We start from the raw sequence: 14,099 nt of genomic DNA, 5'->3' as shown, positions 1-14,099 counted from the left end.
TAATTTCTGTTCTATTTGAAGAAAATCTGATTGCTCCTTAAAGATAAATATAAATATTAGTTTTAAACTATAAGAATGCTAGAGGGGAAATGAAATTTAATTCATTCTTGTGTATAACATCATTCTCTTTTTTTTCTTTCACAGCAGGACTTGGGAAAACTACTGGAAAGGTGAGTTTATGCTGACAGCTCCTGATTCTTGGGGAAATCACTCTTATATTGATGAACAAGATGATTCTGTTTTTAGCTACCAACCTCTTTTTCTGTGGCTGATTTGTTTTGTTTTCCATAAGCACTAAAAGCTTATACTGCATTTTTTCAGATGTTTCCTACTTAAGAGGCTACATTCAAATATATCTAAAATCAGTTTGCTATTCTGGGATATTTACAGTATTTTTTCTGTCTCCCCATTATACTTACTGAGCAGATGTTAAGGTGTCTCAAAGGAGGCATTTGCCCTAAAGAGACACAGGAAAGAGGCACATTTAATAGGAATTGGAATGGAGTGGGATTTTATATCCATGAGACCCAATGACCAGTTTCTTTTCCAACACTTTGTCTCTCACTTATAGGTGTGGGATCAAAGAGCGGCTGACTACATTTTTGGGCAAGACACTTGGGGCATGTCTTCCACAGTGGAATTGGACTCCATTGCTTGACAGAGAAGAGCAAAGCTGACTAGCCTAGAGGACTATTCTCTTTTAGTTTCAATGATGATGCCTGTAGACCCAAAGGTATGGCCTGAAGTTGACTCTCTCTTTAAAGTTCCCCAATTTTTTTTTCTTACTTTGAGGTGTGGGATTAGAGGGAAGAAACTATCCCTGTTAATTTTCTAAATTGCATGAATTTTGCTGCGTATTTCTTATTTCCCATGAGTACAAGGTATTGCCAATTTAACCAAAATGGGAGAATTCTGATGAAATATATTGTGGTGAAATCCAAGAATTTTGTAACACTGTATAATTAAACCTTGGACATAAGCATTCTAACTGATGTGTTTCTTCCCAGCACTGAACTGTTACAGGTGCAGGAGCCACAGTCAGTGCATTCTGAGCTCCCTTTTTGGTAATTCCCTGGTAATTTCTGAAGGGCTTCAGAGATGAGAGACACCCCTCCTGAGGTTAAGCCTCAACCTGTCAGCAGTGGCCTCCTGAGGAAAGGCACTTTCTTACTATTAATTTTTCTTGCAATTAATTAATTCAAAACCTTCGTTGTGAAAAATATGACTAAATATTTGGTCATATTGCAGTGACCATGGCTGAATCTATAACTTAAACATTGCTAAATATGCAAAACAAGGTAAGTATTTTTAGTTACATCTAAAGCATGGAGAATAGGAGAACAGCCACCAGTTCCTGTGGTCATAAAGAGATGCAATATTGAGTTTAGGGATTAGCAATCATTTTAGCAGATATTTAAAGCATGCTCCTGTTTGGAAAGTGTAATATTATCACTAGTAGTTTTTAATATGTTTTATATTCTATGACCATTTATACATTTTTCAAAAACACTTATGATTCATTAAGTGAGGAATTTTGATGAAAAATAATGGAAATACTACTATTAGCAACATATTTTTAAGACAATCTTGTAAATCCCCAAATTCTACAGACAAGGGGATCTGAAGCTAGCCCTGCCATAGAAGTTCCCTGTTTACACAAATTAGTGACATCCCAATTTCAAATTAGGTACATTTAACTATGGTAAATGGGCTAGAGGTATTTTTTAATTTATATTTTCCACTAAAGTTCCTTAATAATTGAATTTCTCATAATGAACAATTTAATTGATATTAACTATAGAAAACTGGTGTGTAAACCAAAAGACTGCATGCAAACAAAAAGAAAGTTTGCACATCAACTATAAGGCATTTTGGTGGTAAAGGTGGCCTTATCTAGAGCTCTAGTGCAGATCTGAACTTGAAGCATCAGCCTGGTAGACAAAGGAAGATTAGGCCTGAGCTGAAACTAGGTGAAAAGACAGAAAATTCTTAGTAGGAAACCTGTTTTTAGAAGATATATTTAGATGTTCCTAAATTTAAATTTCCTTGATTAGATGAAGTATAAAGTCTCTGGCAATGTCAACACCCTTTATTTAAATCTAGGATGTTTTTCCCCCTTGAAAGGGAACACTGGTAATTTATATTGCTAAGACTTCCTCTGCAAGCACAGGTCTCCAAATTCACTGTATTATGAGTGTAACAATCCAGAATTTGGCAATATTTCTTCCCCTTTAAAATAATATTTTTAAAAGAATGTTTTCTGTTATGCTAAGGAATCTGTTTCATCTGTATGTATACCTGTGACCATTAAGTCTGACACTCTCCACCCAGAACTGCCCTTGAAGTCACGGCATGTTACTTTTTCCAATGATACTATTGGCAGTATCCCTCACATTATAGAAACTTTTAAACTGATTATGAATAGAACATTCTTTTCTTAATATAAAGAACATTTCCTTCAACAATGAAGGAATCAATCACAGTATCATGCTGTTTGATGATGTGAGAAGCTGGAGATTCAGATATGACTTGATATGACTATCAAGACACAGCTTTTAAATCCAAATGATCTTATTATTTCCCTGCATGGGAGACACAGGCCTTCATCATTTGCAAGCACTCCTGAGAGCTGGATGTGGGTGACTGTTGAGACTGTGTACTAGTTTGCAAGCTGCCAGAATGTAATATTTCAGAAGTGGAATGGCTTTTTCAAAGGGGAATTTGCTAAGTTACAGGTTTACAGTTCAAAGGAAGTAAAAGTGTCCAAATTAAGGCACTAACAAGAGGTTACCTTCACTCAAGAAAGTCCTATTGGCCCGGAACATCTCTGTCAGCTGGAAAGTCATGTGGCTGGCATCTGCTTGTCCCTTGAATGTAGGCTCTATTGCTTTCAGTCTTCATCCATGTGGAGGTCCCTCACTTTGCTTCTCCAGGGCTGGCTTCCATCTCTTGCTTTCCCTTGGCTCTCTCCAGTTTCTGCCTTGCTTAACATCTTATGGTAGTGTCTGCTGAGCTCTGAGCATCTCCAAACATCATTTCTCTGTTCTCTCAAGCAACTGTTGTCCAAGTGCCTACATCTATTCTCTCTGTTAGCTCTGAGGCTTTTGTCATTTCTGTAGTCTCTGCATTTCCCCAAAGTGTTTCCTCTTTTAAAGATTCTAGTAATCTAATCAAGACCCACCTAGAATGGGTAGAGTCAAATGCCTACCTCATTAAAAGATTATACCCACAATTGGGTATAATCTCATGTCTCCACTGAGATAACTAATCAGAAGTATCCAATTTACAGCCTTGAATCAGGGTTAAAGAACATGGTTGCCTCCTCAACATTGAATAAGGATTAACGCATGGCTTTTCTGGGGTACATAATATTTTTTTAATTAAAAAAAATTTTTTTTACATGGGAAGGCACCAGGAAATGAACCTGGGTCCTCTGGCATGGCAGGCAAGCATTCTTGCCTGCTGAGCCACCATGGCCTGCCCAGTACATAATATTTTCAAATTGGCAAGGACTGGTATCTGGGGTTCTCTAGGAATTTCTGGATATGGAAGAATGGCACACTGGTTGAATCTGAGAACATATTTCTTTTGTCTGTGAAGGAGACAGTCTCCTCACCTCTGCTCCAAATACAAAAGTTTCACAGTTGGGCTAGTTTATTGATTTTTAGAATGGAAAAAAAGTGTGAACTTCAGAATGTCCCCAAATTTCCCTCATTTGGGGCTAACCCAGTGACTCCTTCAATTTCCATGTTAGGCCTTTCTTTTACACTGGCCATACATAAGGAGAGATAAGTCAAGAACCTGTGTTTATGCCAAAAATCATTATATCTGAGGGGGCCCTTTTGAACCCAGGCAAAGCAATACAAACTTTGCTGTCCCTTAAGTTTGTTCTACTTTAATGCAATCACTTTATTTTTATTAAATTTAAGGAGAGTTTGTAAAGCAATATATTTGTCTGCTCCATTTTCTTTAAATTAAAATTTTTGCTTTTGTCCTGTTAACAAAAATATATGCTATGGTAGTTCATCTGCTTTGGCGCTTGCTGAAAGTATATGAATACTTATATGTGTGATTCTAACTTAATATTCTACTTAAGGAACAGAGTTTTAACACCACAATCACACATGGTTACCTACAATGTACATGTTAGAATGAAATATCTTTTTCCTTAAGGAAACCTTCTGGTAATGAACTTCTCTTTTATAGGAATATCTCTTGTGATATGTAGGACAAGCACAGTCCTTTATCTAAGTCTAGAGTGGTCTTTTCCCTTTGTAACAACATAAAGTATAAGACATAAAACAAAGGTCTTGTTGTTTTTACTACTGTATACCCAGCAGGGAAAATGAAGGCTATGACAGAGTAGGCACTTAAATTTTAGAAGCATAAGTAAGTTAATAAACCAATGAGATGATTACCTTACTTTCAATAGAATTTGATTAATGTGGCTGCTCAAAAACCCCTGTTTTGGGGCTTTCTAAAATACAGTACCATTACCAAATTTAATTGCTGAATGGAAAAGAGACAGAAAATTAGTTCAGAAACACATTCGTGTTTAGATTTTTCTGATTAATAATTAGCAACAATCATAAGTTGATAATCCTATAAATAATTGAAAAAGACAACTTATTGGATGAACCACTGGTATAGGAAATGCTGAGGATAATACAGAATTTTGAAAGTTACTTTGGGCAGTAGTTCTCAAAGCACTTTTCCAGTTCTAAAGCATCTGAATCATCTGTACCTTGTCAGATGTGCAAATTTTCTGGTCAAACCCAAGAATCACTCAATCAAAAGTGCCTGTTGGCAACTGAAATCTGGGGTTTAACAACCCTTTCAGTTAAGTCTGATGAAAGTTGAAGGTAGAAAAATGCTGAATTGTATTGATTCCTTTATCCAAAAACCCATTAATTTCTTATATCTTGGGATGAAGATTTAGCAAAAAGCAGTGATGATTGAATAATTGTCAATGATGGGCGACATAGTGGATTCTAGGATATTAAAAGGTGGAGGATCAAATCACAAGTCAAAAGTTTGGATATTAGATTATTCTCATGGAAGATATATATAGTCATACATTTTTTGCATTATTCTCTTATCAGCATAGAAAAAAACCCTTACTTAGAAATGGAAAATATAGGAAACAGAAAGTCAGCAACCATACAAAATCTACTCCAGTTTAGGCAGAGAAAAAGTCAATGCCTTTAATTTGCATTCATAAACATTATCTACTCAGGATATTAATAGGATTTTTAGGTATTTTTTAAATGTATTTAAATCCTTGGGAATGTTATCATATGATGATGAGGTAGCAAGACATTGTTCATTCATGTAAACTTTTTTGCTTAATGTGGATGTCAGCAATGTTTAAGTTTGTGATTTATGCATCAAAATATCAAATATAAATTTCAAGACAAACAGATTTGTTCCATAACACTGTAGTCAATCCAGAAATGAAGAGAAATATCACAGATATCAAAAAGAAAGCCTGACTAACCTGCTATGTGGATTCACTTTTATGACTAAGCATTAAGCATTGCAAATTGGTGCAAAAAGAACAGACTTCTTTAGAAATACACTGTGATATTTACCTCACCATACACAAAAATCAATCTTTGGTGCATCAGACATTCAAAATTAAAAGAAAGCAGTTCATTTATAACAAATTCAATACAGGAAATATCTTTTGAATTTTTTGCTAGAAAGAGATTTCCTAATGAATACAGAAAACACAAATTAAATAAAGGAAATAATGAGCAATTTGACAACAAAAATGTTAGGGGTTTCTGATAACAATAGATATCATAATGATAGTGAAATCCTGGTAAAAAATAATCATGGGATGCCTGAAAATTGATCACAAAAATACATCTAGCATTCCTGCTTCCCCCAAAAAACTCTGAAACAATTTCTTCACAAGAAAGGACAGACAATGGGGTGAAAATATGCTCAAACATCCATAATCAGCAAAAATAAAAATTATAGGCACATTTATTACAATCAGATGAACATTTGAGATCTCCTAAATATTAAGCATTGGTGATTAAGGAGAAATGCAGAATAATATTACATTATTATTCTTATTATTGTATAATACATACCTTATTATTAATATTATGAGACTGGAAATTGGTAACTCCCTTGGAAACTAAGCTCTAGTAAAGCTGAAGCTGGGCAAATTTCCTCTCATGAATGAATTATCCAGACTAGTTTGGAATAACTCACACCATGGGTGTCTAGTTCAAAATTGGTTATAGCAACACAACTTTACTATTATAAATGTAATTTTTAAATCCTGGAATTAATCTCAAACTGATTTGTAATGAAATGGATACATAAAATTGAGTTATATTCCTCTGAATTCATATATAGTATAAGGAAGATGAATATACTATCAGTATACTAACAGTTTGGATAAATCTCAGAAATACATAGTTAAAATGTAAAAAATCACAGAAGAATATATATAATGTGACATATGTATAAATTTCAAAGCCTGCAAAAATGCATGATACATTATTTAGGGTTATAAGCAGAGATTCTAAACTACAAGAGCAAGCAAAAAGATGAAAAAAAACTTCAGGACAGCTGTTGTTCTGAGCTGGAAGAGAATGTGACATAAAATGGGTAAATACTGGGCTTAGAGTTAAAGCTTATTTATTTTTTAATGAGAAAAGAACACAGTATTAACTTTGATAGTGCTAATTTATAGGTATTCCATAAGTATTTTGTATCTATTAACTACTGAATGAAAATCAGCCACACTATTGTTTTAGCCTTCATAATTTTGTGTTTTATCGCAGCATTCATCTGATATTGGCTAATCCACTTATCTCAAAGCTGATCTTTGGGCTAGTTAATAATTAGCTTTAGAGTCTTGAGATAAAATTTCTCCCAGAGTCCAAATCCACATCTGCAACCCTTACAAAACCCTCATGACTCAATTAAACCCTTTGTTGGTATCAAATGATGAGCTCATCAGACCCACCATCTTCAGACACCCTGTCAGTTTCTGTATCAGGTATGTTTGCTTTATACTAAACAATCCTATGGAAGTGCAGGAAATCTACTAACCTCCACACCCGGACCACAATGAAGGCACATGTCAATGGGTCTCTCTCATTCTGACTGTGTACTCTCCAGTGGTTGACTGAGTCACCTGGGGTGACTGAGCTTCCCACTGACCCCTCATGGCACACCTTGCACACTCTCTTTTCTCATGCATCATGCCTGACCTTCCAAATTCCTAAGCATGCTGCCTATAATTCAATAAATTTTCTGTTAAAAAATAAACCACTCAATACTGGCACTGCAGAGATGTCATACCCAATTGATTTCATTTCTAAGGATGCCACTTGCTGAGTGGTTATAACCACACTCAAACATCAATTATAGAAATGAGGCTAGGCAACAGCACCCAGTAAAATATAAGGACAATCAAACTGTGTTAAATATGTGGGTATCATTTGGTCTTCAAAAGGCAGACAGATTTCTACCATCACATAATACAAGACCACCACAGACACAAAGATATGGACAACACTTATTGGGATTATTAATGTTCTATAAGTACTCATATCATAGTTGCATATATTAATGGTAAAGAAGAAGTGCCTTTTTTGGGAAGAGATTATCAGATTACTAAAAATGACAAGAGATCAAGATACAGATGTTTGAACAATGAATGGCTTATTAGTTTTAAAATAAAAATAACGTAAAAACTTAGTTTTTCTTTTTAACACAAAAACAGAAAGGACAATGAAGGAATGGTTAGCTAACCAAATTTTTTTTGTCAGAAATTTCAGACCCACTGATTTCTATGTGGTTTTCAATATTCCAAAATGGTACAATATAAAGTTATTTCTTAAAAAATTCTGAAATGTTTCATTTCCCCTAGGATCATTTTATATTGGTTTTGGTAATTGGTAACAATAAAGTATTGTGAATATTAAGTAAGAGATCATGACCATTAAATAAAAGATAAATTATGAAGAACTTTAAGAATCAAGGAGAGGAATGACATAAATAGTAAATACACTTTTGGTATCAACTAGGATTCATTCATTCACACCCATGTTACTATACTGCTTGACTATACTAATATATTGCATTAACATAGGTACTGTGTGAGTTATAGGAATCATTTCATTAAATCCTCACAACCAATTCCTGATGTAGGTATTAATATTATTAACATTGTACATATAAGAAACCAGGGCATAATAGGTTAAGCAACTTGTTTGGTGGCACAAAAATTGTTAAGTGACAGAGCTAACATTCAAATCCAGGTCTGTGGGCCTGAAAAGCACACTTTTTAAACCACTACACTGCGGTGATTCTGTAAGTTCCTTGTACCAATTGTGATAAAATCATTTTCCTTGTTCTGCATTTCACTGGGTGCTAAAGGATTGAGTAAGATCTTTGCTTTAGTAAATATGTTGAGCCACCCCACCAAATAATACTTGATAATTATATGTGCAAGTAAACTCTCATTTTCAAGAAGGGTACAATCTAAAATATTTTGGCCTTTATTAAGAAAGAGTTGAAAAAACTGGAAATGCTCAGAATCCTATTTTTTTAGTGTAAAATTTAACCAAATAGTGGATGTGGAAGGGTTCTTCTTTATAAAAGAATCACAGCTAATAAGTATAAAGCAAGATAATTAAAAAACTATTTTGTAACCCCAATTAAAATGATGGATCTAGCAAAGTCATGAATGACTACTAACTCACCAGGTGAAAAGTTGATGGAAACATTTATAACACACTGATCACCTCAACTCAATTATGTTAAGTAATCCAAACAAAGTACTAAGTACCCTTTATGAAATATTTTTGACCAAAAAAAAAAGATGTCGAATCTAATCAATCTCTAGCTCTAACTATCATCAGAGACATACCTACATGTTAAACAACCAAAGGATAAAGTCTTCCTAATCCAGATGTGGGACATTCTACGTATTACCGCAGACTTTTCAACAAATAAACAAAACCAAATAGGGAAGACAGTTACTGATTTTAAAAGAACATAAGACATATCAATCAAATGCAAATGACAGACCTCATGTGTATCCCAATTTGAATAAATCAACAGTTAAAGGATATTTCTTAGACAATCAGAAAATATTATATGACATTAAGGGATCATTACTAATACTGCTGGGTATACAAATGATATTGTGCTAATATTAAAAAAAGGGGGGAGCTAAATCCTATAGTGATCATACTGAAGAATTTACAGAGGGCTGACATTTGATTTTTAAAAACCATGTTATAAATACTCCAGAAAAAAAGGAGGTAGCAATAAATGAAATAAAAATGGCAGAATGTTAATAAAATATCAAGAGTCATTATACTGTTCTCTTTACATTTTACATATGTTTGGAAATTTCCTACATATAATGAAGAATAAAGTTTGTACTTTGGATTCTGATTCAAACAAGCCAATTGTAAAATGGCAATTTTGAGACAAATGGGGAAAACTGAATGTAAACTGAATTTTAGATTGCTTTAAGGAATTAATAATTTGGGGGGATATACTATAGAATTATTGTTATTTTAAGTCCCTATTAATTAGAGTTAAATTCTAAACTATTTAAGGCAGAATTGATCAAATATCTGGGAATTGCATGCAGAAAAAAAAATGAGGCAGAGGAGAAATCTAAGATTTGTTTTAAAATATCCAAGCAAAAACAAATAAATAGAAGTTGGAAAGAGATTTAATGAGGCAAAAATGGGAGAATGTTTGTAATTGTGAATATAACACAAAAACTACAATAATTAAATTCAATATAATTATTTCATTTAATAAAGTATTTACTCTACTTAACTCTATTATGTTTGAAAAATTCCACAAAAAAATTACCTCCAATATGGTGGAAAAAAATATTAAATATAAGCAAATGATTGGAAACTGCTTTATCTTCTGAGATAAACACACTTATGAATATGTAGATATATTTACAGAAAAAAAAGAATGACATGATTTTGAGAAAAGGAATGTATATATTTTAAGACATATTCATCTAATCAAGACAATGAAGAAAGTAGCAATTAAAAGATTCAAAACTGGGTGGAGAGCATAGTAGGCACTCAATAAAAGTTTCTAAATGAATGATATTCTACAAATGATCCTTCTGTCTTTCTATTCACAGTATGTAGCAATGTTCAAGATCTAAATTTCTCTGAACACTATATTCAATTTTAAAATTTTCTAATTTTGATATACTTTGAGGTTAAATTGTATACTAAAGAAAGTCGTTATCACAATAAAATCACAAAAACTAAGAGAGAACACCAGATACAATTTACTTCAACCTGCTTGCTGTACATATCAAGATGAGGTCTTAAGATGAGACACAGAATAATATAGGCTAAACCTCTATTTATATCCAAAACATTCACTCACTTCATAAGACCTGAATTCTTCTTACTAAATGGTCCAATGATTTTTAAACATCAGTTCCATGACTCCATTTTTCCCTAAGGATACTGAATTCACATCTGGTAGGGAAATGATGCAAATGATTAAAAACCTCAATAAGTAAAAATCTGTATATTTGATATGCAATAAATGTCACTCGTAAAATTTTTTTTAGCTGATCACTCAAAAAGAGAAATTGTTATAGGAAGTTGCAGGAAAATTCTGAAACAAGTTTTAAAAAACAAAAAATATATAAAAAATAATTAAGTTGCCCCATTTGTTTATTTGATAAATTCAGTCAACTCCACAATACCAGATCAGGGGAATGCAGAGACAAAATAAAGATAGTGTAGAAAAGAATGACAGAAACAATAAAAAGATAATTACTAAATTACTTCCTATGTAGATTAAGAGTTGTAGGCTATTTAACCTAAACCACTGAGGAGTCCTAATACAGAGCAAGACATAAAGCATTTCTGGAGAAACTGATGCCTGGGCTCAGTTTGTAAAAGGGAGCAGGAATTGGCTAGAACACGGACGGGAGGAGTTAAGGAGTGGATGTGGCTCTGGAATATCCCTGGAGACAGAGATAACTTGGACAACAAAACAGATAGTGAACACAATGGGTATGAGCAGATACATATTGTTAAAGCATGCAGTGTCAGATAAAGGCATGCTGAGTGGGAAGTTGAGGTGAGAAAAGGAGATACAAAACATTTACGAAGGGCTCCAAGACTTGTAATTCTTTCAGTTAGAGGGAATCACCGAAAAGGAACAAATCGTATCTGCATTTTTAAATAACCACATCAGAATTCACACCACTCTGGGGAAGATGGATTTGAGAGACACATTAGGAGGTTGAAAAAGAGATAATGAGGACTGTGGTATGGAAAAAGAGGAAGCAATTTTGCTCATTTTCATAGAATATGTAAAAAGTCACCTCATCAGAAAATTCTGCCCAACATTTCAAACTCTTAACAGACATTATCAAGAAAATTATAAAGCATTTGCTAGACTTCTAGAAGATAATTCAATAAAACATTACTAAAAATGTAGCACCTAAAATTCTAAACATAATTCTAATTTCTACCACTCTATTATTTCTTTTAATTTTATGCTGTGCTATCTTCCTTTATCCTTAATTGGGGAAGGTAGGAATCAGTGGTTTATCTGTTTGATTTTAATCCTACTCAGTTTTATATATACATATATTTTGGTGGGGAGAGGGGGTAAAGTACATGGTCCGTGAATCAAACCCGGGTCTCCCACATGGAAGGGGAGCATTCTACCACTGAAACACCCATATACCCCCAAGTTTTATATTTTTAAATGAACATTTTCTGTTTTCTATCACATGTATTGTCATTTGTTCCTTTACTGTATCATTCTTTCTGCTTCTTTGTTCACTGCTGTTTCTGACTTTTTTATTAGATGCCTAATTCATTCATTTCCTTGTGTTCTTTTTAATGATATGTGTTAATTACTTGTGTTCAAAATGATTTTCTTCTAGATGGAGGGTAGAGGGGTATGGGTTTTTCTTTTTGGAGTAAAGAATACATTATAAAATTGATTCTGGTGAAGAATGCACAACTACGGTGATTACACAGAAAGCCACTGATAGCACACTTTGAATGGACTGTGTAGTGTGTGAATATATCTCAACAACACTTCTTTAAAAATTAAAAAGAAGCAAAGAAGAAATCACAAAGGACCAATGTAACTGCATAGGAATTTACAATCTATGTAATTTATGTAGGAATTAGAACATAGACACCGTGCTGGTTTGAAATGCTGTATGTACTCTAGAAAAGTCATGTTTTAATCCTAATCCCATTTTGTAAAGGAAGCCATTTCTTCTAATCCCTATTCAATGCTGTATGCTTGAAACTGTAATTAGATCATCTTCCTGGAGGTGTGATTTAATCAAGATTGGTTGTTAAACTGGATTAGGTGACAATATGACCTCCACCACTCGGGTGGGTCTTGATTAGTTTCTGAAATTCTATAAAAGAGGAAACATTTTGGAGAATGAGAGTGATTCAGAGAGAGCAAAGCAGAATAACATGGCCATGAGAAGCAGAGTCCACCAGCCAGCAACCTTTGGAGATGAAGAAGGAAAATGCCTCCCAGGGAGCTTCATGAAACAAGAAGCCAGGAGAAGAAGCAAGCAGATGATGTCATGTGTGCCATGTGCCCTTCCAGATGAGAGAGGAACCCTGACTGTGTTCACCATGTACCTTTCCAGATGAGAGAGAAACTCTGACTTGTTTGCCAAGTGCCCTCCCACTTGAGAGAGAAACCCTGAACTTCATCGGCCTTCCTGAGTCAAGGTATCTTTCCCTGGATGCCCCAGATTGGACATTTCTATAGACTTGCTTTAACCAGGACATTTTCTCAGCCTTAGAACAGTAAACTAGCAACCTATTAAATTTCCTTTTTAAAAAGCCATTCCATTTCTGCTATATTGCATTCCAGCAGCTAGCAAACTAGAACAGGCACTTTACAACAGTTCCTTAAAAAAAAAAAACTACTCTGTACTTTACAACTTCCTTTTCACCTTATCAAAATTGTAAGGCTGATCCAAGCATGGAAAACATTTATATTAATATTCTACAAATGTCAGCAGGGAAAACACTAACGGCTTATAATAAATGGGCAAGGGGTTAAAAAAAAAAAAGGCCTTTCTCAAAAGAGAAAACACAAGTGTGGGAGATATATTCAATCTAGAAATAAAAATATTGACAACATAAAAAAAAAGATTTTCTTCTGAGTATACTTTTAGCCTATTGTCAAGGGGGATTTATGTGTCTGTGCACATATACACATACATATGTACACACATTTACACTTACACATATACATCTAGCACTTTCATTATTATTTTATAATAATATTCTGCACTATGATATTCTGCAACTCAATTCTGGGTTAATTTCTTATTTCATCATCCAATCCTGCAACCAGAGAATAGAAATGAAAATCCATGTGGGTCTGAGACCTAATACCGTGAAATGAGAGTCTGCACATGCTCTGGGGGACACGTCATCTGCAGCTGAGTCTCTGTGATCCAGCTTACTCAGTGGTGCCCACATTACCCCTGCTCTGCTCTACCACTTCCCTACTGACTGCTGAAAACAATTAGCTCCAAGGGACTCTGCTGACTGATGCCTTCCTTCTCAGCTTCCCTCTCATCCTGGAAAATCTAAAGAGGCACTGGCAATCTTTCAAGCTGCCAATACCCTCAGATTCTTCCACAGATTTTCCATAGGCTGCCAACTCATCCACCTTCACAACAGTCCTTTACAAATTAGCAAAGTTCATAAGAACAAATTAGGAGAATTTATAAGAACTCTAAAGATATTGTCAATTCACCTTCATACCCAACATTGGTTTTGTTATAGTTGAGGTTAGGAGCTACAATAAGCCATATTAAATCTTTCACTGTCCACAAATTTGGAGATTTATGGACCTAAGATATTTAAAAGCTTTTATTTTGTGTAACTTCACAACATTAAGGTAACTAAAAGCTGCTCTGAAATACTCACAGTTGGCAGAATATACATGTAAAAGCTGAAGACAAGACAGAACTAAGTGATGATTCTGAAAATTCTGTTTGACCAAATTCAGGGTTATATTCAAAGCTCCATTAATTCTAGCTTTCACTCCAAACTTCTTAT

The 14,099-nt window shown here is 34.1% G+C and overlaps 1 protein-coding gene and 1 pseudogene across 28 annotated transcripts in view; both read right to left on the bottom strand.

Annotated features, from left to right (window-relative positions):
• Positions 1-14,099, bottom strand: part of LOC143648794 (uncharacterized) — a 130,031-nt gene that overhangs the window by 47,449 nt on the left and 68,483 nt on the right. For 18 of the 27 annotated variants that reach the window (XM_077119303.1, XM_077119304.1, XM_077119302.1 and 15 more), the window contains one exon: positions 1-14,099. This exon is cut by the window's left edge. The gene's annotated coding sequence lies outside the window, so the exon portion shown is untranslated. The other 9 variants (XM_077119278.1, XM_077119286.1, XM_077119287.1 and 6 more) reach the window with 4 other exon arrangements.
• The window catches only part of LOC143647768 (transmembrane protein 132B-like), a 64,647-nt pseudogene that overhangs the window by 35,507 nt on the left and 15,041 nt on the right, over positions 1-14,099 (bottom strand). The gene's annotated exons all lie outside the window — the stretch shown is intronic.

The sequence above is a fragment of the Tamandua tetradactyla genome, chromosome 10, assembly GCF_023851605.1.
Source record: "Tamandua tetradactyla isolate mTamTet1 chromosome 10, mTamTet1.pri, whole genome shotgun sequence".
Taxonomy (NCBI): domain Eukaryota; kingdom Metazoa; phylum Chordata; class Mammalia; order Pilosa; family Myrmecophagidae; genus Tamandua; species Tamandua tetradactyla.
Note: the sequence above shows the minus strand (reverse complement) of the source record. Positions and strands in the feature narration are given on the sequence as shown.